Source organism: Choloepus didactylus, chromosome 3 (genome assembly GCF_015220235.1).
Source record: "Choloepus didactylus isolate mChoDid1 chromosome 3, mChoDid1.pri, whole genome shotgun sequence".
NCBI classification, from domain to species: domain Eukaryota; kingdom Metazoa; phylum Chordata; class Mammalia; order Pilosa; family Megalonychidae; genus Choloepus; species Choloepus didactylus.
The window spans coordinates 130621391-130628208 of NC_051309.1; positions in this window are offsets into that span (position 1 = coordinate 130621391).

The window sequence follows — 6818 nt, forward strand, 5'->3', positions numbered from 1 at the left end:
ATACTAACAAATGCTCGCCAAGCCTGTATTTTGCATTTTATTGCATTGTACACTGCAAAAGAATCAACATATATTAGGTGCATGCACTGTTTCTAAAAACCAGAAACTGAGAATGATAAATTTTCAATATAGTTTAGTATTTGTTGATTTTACTACAGTGTTTTGTTATGTATATGTAGGGAAGTCATAGGGATTATAAATTCAATTTTGGTAAAGTTAAAAACCATATATTTTATGATAAAGGACCTTTAACTTAAGATGGCCAAAGCACTAATATTATATATTTGTTATAATGAGAATTATAAGAGTTTTATTTTTCTGATCTTAAAAGTTACTTAATAAAGACTTGTTCCTGCCTGACCACTAGTTGTTTTGGAGGAAGAGTGAAGCCTGGAGCTCCCTACTCTGTTATCTTCCCTGGAAGTTCTCAGAGTGACTGAGATGCCCTTCAGCTGATATTCCACTGTTCATCCAGCCTCTAGAATTCACATACTTTTGACTCACCGTTAGAGGAAAGTACCAGGCCTTCCTGGTTTCCCACCCTCTCTCTCTGTCATGGCTGCTTTAGCAGGCTCAGGTCAGAATCAGTCACTATTCTCCTGTGACTCCCAATCAGTGCTGGCACTAGGGTGAGGTGGTGAGGCAACTTGCCAGAGTTCAAAATTTAACAGAGGGCCCAAAAAATCAGTAATCAATATAAATAATAAATATTTTAACATTTTACTGTAGTAGCATATATACAACCCCCAATTTTCCATTTTAGCTACTTTCAAGTGTATAATTCAGTGGTATGTCATTCACAATATTGGACTACTATTACCAACATCCATTACCCAAACTTTATCATCACCTCAAACTGAAACTACACCCATTAAGCAATAGCTCCCCATTCTGTTCCCCTTCCCATCCCCGGCCTCTGGTGATCTATAAACTACTTTCTGTGTCTATGAATTTGTTTATTCTTATCTCATATAAATGAGACTTACAAGATTTGTCCTTTCGCAACTGGCTTATTTCTCTCAGCATCTGTGTTGTAGCCTGTATCAGAACTTCATTGCTTTCTATGAGTAAATAATATTCCATTGTGTGTGTACCACATTTTGTTTAATCCATTCATCAGTTGTTCAAAGATAAATAATATTTTTATGAAATATTTTTTAAAAATAAAAATTAATGCAAAAAATCCATGATGAACAAGGATAAACATTCCCAATAAAGACAGAATTAGTGATTACGGGGGTTATTTACTGAGTTCTGTGAATGTTCCCCCACAGAACATGTATTTTCCTAATGAAATTCCCCTTAAAAAAATCTTCTCAATCTCCACCATCTTTTTAATCTATGTTGTGGGTGTTGGAGCTTAATCTCAATCACTTTCCTTGAAATTTAGGCTCTGTGGTCTAACATCTCATTTTGAAATGCGTTTTGTGTTTTGTATCTTGTTGCATCAGTCAAAATTTCCAATTTAAATTACTGTTATTCATCCATCCATTTATTGGTTTTGTGTATGAAGGAGAATGAAGACAATTTTCAAATGCTAATGATTAACCATTTTAAGAGTTAGTTAAACTAATACTGTGGAATGGAGGTGTTTACATTATAAAGCAAATACCAGGGTCATCATAATTACAAAGGAAATATAAAGAAGACCCTGTGAACAAATTTCTATGTAAGTTTAATTAAAATTAATTAATTTTAAATTAAAAGTATGTTAGAAATGTTCACAAAACATGTTATTTTACCACCTTCCCTGTTCTGCTCACAATCCCCACCTCTGGAGAGCCATCCCTTGAGAGCTATTCTGAAACAGCTCATTCCAGTTTCTGATCCATTTGTTGTCATTGTAAGTAAAGACCTGCTTTGAGAGGTTGATTGATGAACTTGGTCTTGTTCAGAGAAAATTAAGGACATTCAAGCTAGTGAAATTGTCAATCCCTTTGTAAAGAGTGCTTTTGGTACCCTCTAGGTGCCATGGAAGTAGGTTGACAGAAGATTCAGTTAAACTTTGTATCAAAGAATACAGATATGTGTATTATCATAGATTTTGAGATTTTTTTTTGCAATTGATTTTCAAAGGTTTTTTTTTTAAAGCTGACATAGGAAAGGGATTAATTTAGTCAATAAATATTTATCTATTTAGTTTAATTCACTTAGCGCTCCAATGATTTTGAGTGACCAAAGAGAATTCTCTGAAACCAGTCAAGTCATCTTTGGCCCATTTATGTTATCAGGTACGAATTAGCAAGTTTTCTTCCATTAGCCCAACTGCAATGTATTTTCCTGTATAGTCCAGTAGTCAACTATGGTTGCCTCAAATGGTCAATTGAATGACCCTGTTTCATAAACACAGCCCATAATACATTTGGCTTTATAAACTAAACTGTAACATGCTGGCCACATAAAGGAGGATGTTAAAGAACTGTTCCTGCTTGGAATACCATAATTGGGATTTGAATTAATTATAATTCAAAAAGTTGTTCTAGCCCATGGCATATGATCCGTGAAACCTCAAATGTCTAAATCTTATTATACAAAAATGATCCATTTAATCCCAAAACAGACACATAAATTAAACTGAATTTCACACCATGCTGTTTTCCTAAAATATACTATCCAAGGACTTCTTGTAAATCAGTTCCTGCTGCTATCTAAATAACCATATTTAAGCTGAATTACAGCAGCCCTCCTGCCTTGAAAGGACAACTTGTTGTTCAAGGAATGATTTAGAGCCCTGTGACACCAGGGTGTCTATGGCTCACTGTGGCAAGTGAGTAGAAGGTTAATTAAAATGAACACATATTATGAAGTCCACATTTCTAACAAATATCTTCTAAGGAAATAAAATGGTAATTCAGGAAGCATTTATAAGTTTACTTAATATTTTTTATTAACATGGGCATTAATATGAAAGAATATATATATAGCACATATAGTACAATGAATAATAAAATAAGTATCTTTTACCCACCCCCAATTTAAACAGAATAGTACAGTAGCAGGTGTTTCCCCTTGGCGCTCACTATTCCTGAAAAGCACCGGTGGCTGTCTCCTGTAAGCACCTGAGATTCTCTGCCGGAGGGCTTTCCTATGGCCACAGAAACACACGGAGTCCCTGCAAGCATGGGATGCTGGAAGTGCCAGGGAGTTTGGGTCATCAGGAGCAGACCTCAACCAATGATGGGCAGAAGCTGGTGTATTTTATATCTTTACATCTTTGGGGTGTATTTTATATCGTCTCCAAGAGGTCCATGGAGAAATCAAGCCCCACTGGCCCACAGCAATAACCTGCTTATTAACTGACATTGTTTTGACTTCCTTCCATTCCCGTATCTCTTCTCCCCTCCCTTACCAGTATACCCTGGGATAATCTCTGTAATAAATTACTTACACTCAAATCCTCCTGTCAGTGTTTCTTCTGGGGTAATCTAACAATTGCCAATACTGTTGAAGTGCCGCACATTCATCCCACTTTTAGCTGCCCCCCTCACCAAGGGTAACTACTACTTTATTTTTTTATGTTTAAAATTTATTTGCTGTTTAATATATGTAATAAAGTAAATATATTAAAGTCATTGGTAACTAACAATGTATTTTTAGGGTTTTTATGTTTTTGAACTACATATAATTTACTTCATATAGCATATATTCTTCTGTGATTTTGTTTTCTTTTTTTTACTAAATAATATGGTTCTAAGATTTGTCCATAGGTTATTTATAGTTTTTTGCTGTTACATCAATGCCGCTGTGAACATTTCTGCAAATCTCTTTGGTATGCAAATTAAGAGCTTGCCTAGGAGTGAAATTGCTGAGTCTTGGACTGTGCAGATTCGTTTTTTTTTAAAGTCCTGTTTCCTGGTAAAACAGTAGATTGAATACATCTTTCTAATTTTATTTCATTTTAAAATTCTGCTAGTGCTTTTAAAAAGTCAAAATGCTCAGAAATGGGGAGATGAGAGATGATACAGTATTAATAAAATTTTTGAATCTGGAAAGTAGATGGATGAGTGGTAAATTACTTGGCAGAACTGAGAATGCCAAATCTAAGCTGGTGATAGTGGAAGGGAATCACAGATCCAAGTTCATTTATATTGTAGAATCTTCAAATGTTTCCAAACCAGCAGAAGAAACTGGAAGAAAGAATGAAAGGGGCTGGTTGAAATATGGTCAACTCCTGCTCAGATGTGGCCCTCTGTCTCTAGCTAAGCCAACTTGAAAGGTGAAATCACTGCCCTCCCCCCTACATGGGATCAGACACCCAGGGGAGTGAATCTCCCTGGCAATGTGGAATATGACTCCCGGGGAGGAATGTAGACCCGGCATCGTGGGATGGAGAACATCTTCTTGACCAAAAGGGGGATGTGAAAGGAAATGAAATAAACTTCAGTGACAGAGAGATTCCAAAAGGAGCCGAGAGGTCACTCTGGTGGGCACTCTTACGTGAAATATAGACAACCCTTTTTAGGTTCTAATGAATTGGGGTAGCTGGTGGTGGATACCTGAAACTATCAAACTACAACTCAGAACCCATGAATCTTGAAGACAATTGTATAAAAATGCAGCTTATGAGGGGTGACAATGGGATTGGGAAAGCCATAAGGACCACACTCCCCTTTGTCTAGTTTATGGATGGATGAGTAGAAAAATGGGGGAAGGAAACAAACAAACAAAGGCACCCAGTGTTCTTTTTTACTTTAATTGTTCTTTTTCACTCTAATTATTATTCTTGTTATTCTTGTGTGTGTGCTAATGAAGGTGTCAGGGATTGATTTGGGTGATGAATGTACAACTATGTAATGGTACTGTGAACAATCGAATGTGCTATTTGTTTTGTATGACTGCGTGGTATGTGAATATTTCTCAATAAAATGAGTATTAAAAAATAATAAAAAAAAGAAATATGGTCAACTGGTCAAAACTTTTTATGAAGCAGCTAGATGACAAAAAAACAGCTTTTGGAAATTAAAAATATAATGGAAGCAGTGAAACACTTAATAGAAGAGTTGGAAGATCAAGTTGAAGAAACATCTCAGAAAATATATAAAAGAGACAAAGAGATGGAAAATACACAAGAAAAGATTAAATTAGAGGACCAACCGGCACAGCAAGATAGTAAATATTTTAGGCTTTGTGAGTATTTTGTCTCTGGAACACCTACTCAATATCACCATTGTAGTATGAAAGCATCCGTATTCAATACATAAATAAATTAGTGTGTCTGTGTTCCAATAAAACCTTATTTACAAAAACAGGTGGCAGACTAGATTTAGCCAGCGATGCATAGTTTAAAAGCATATGCATATAATGCTTGTGGAAAAAAACCCAACAACCTCAAAATAGAACTGGGGAAACATAATTTGTTTTCAAGTGATGTATAAATTTATACTCCCTAAACGGCATGTAAGAATTCCCTTTGGCCTTATCCTTAATAATTATTTGTCCTCTGAAAGGTTGGTGGATCTCATTATAAATTTACCTGGTCCTTGTGCCATCTTTATGGGAAGAGTTTTAAAACAACTCTTGGAGAGTGTAATTTGTTGAATTATAACAATACTATACATATTTTATAATCTTTTTCTTCAGTCAGTTTTGGTAAACTATATTTTTGTAAATTTTTTTCCTTTTGTCTAAATTGTCAAAATATTTTGCAATTATAGATTTAATCTATTTGTATTGGTTTTGTCTTCTTTTCACGTTGTTTGTTGTAGGTCACATCAAAACGGCTTTTCTTCCCCTGAACTAAGTGACTCAGTAACTTTATATATACACATATGTGCAGGTATGCATATATAGCTTTTATTACAGAAGTAATAAATGTTTATTGTTGAAAACTAGAAAATGCAGATAAACAAAAAGGAGAAAATAACTTTCTATAATCCCACCATTTAGGGATTACCACTGTTCGCATTTGTGTTAGGTGGGTTCCCTGAAAAACAGACTTGTGGACAGAGAATGGAGGGCAGGCAATTTATTGGGGAGTGCTCTAGGAACATCACCTGTAATGGAATAAAGGAAGCAGAAATGGGCAGAGGGGAGGACTTGATCTGCCATGCACTAGCAACAAAGTCCTTAGCCAATCCTCTGGGGAGGTGTAGACTGGAATAGCCCTTCAGAGTTGTCCCTCATGTACACAAGAGGGCTGGGTCTTTGTTGCCCTCATGGACCAGTCACAGGTGGTAGAGACCCTGGAGACGGAGTGTATGTAACCTAAAGCCAGGGACCTCCCTCAGGCATAGGGAAGGGTGAGCTGTCACTGTCAGCAGTCAATAGTCCTGACAGTTTGGAGAATGAGTGCCTTTGTGCCTTGGCGGTAGTGGTTGGTGGTCTTAGATGGGGGCGGTGAGGCGGGGTTTGGGAATGGAATCTAGGCAGTACCCCACAGCATCTGCTAAAGTCTACCTCTTGCACTGCTTGGATCCACCCCAGGATTCCAGTTGGTCTCTTTCTTTGGGAATATATGAAAAAGGAAGGTTAGTGGGATGAACCACTGGCCCCACCATGGCAGCAATCCTGCCGGCTGCAACTGATACTCAGCATCTCTCTTTCATTACCCATTCTAGATTCGCTTTGCCCTGGAGGTTAGCCTGAGGGGACTGAGACCCTGGCCATCATGCTCTTCTCATGCCATGGCTGAAGCATTGCTGTGCCCATTTTCTTTCCAAATTGGACAAAGAGATGCTCTAGTGGATCATCTGGGCACCAATCATAGTCTTCCTGTCCCCATTATGTAACAGCAGCCCTACTTTCCTCCCGATGGTCAGGGTCAGTTACTCCTGTGAGTATGGTGACTTCTTCCCTTGCCTACTGGTCTCTTAGCACAC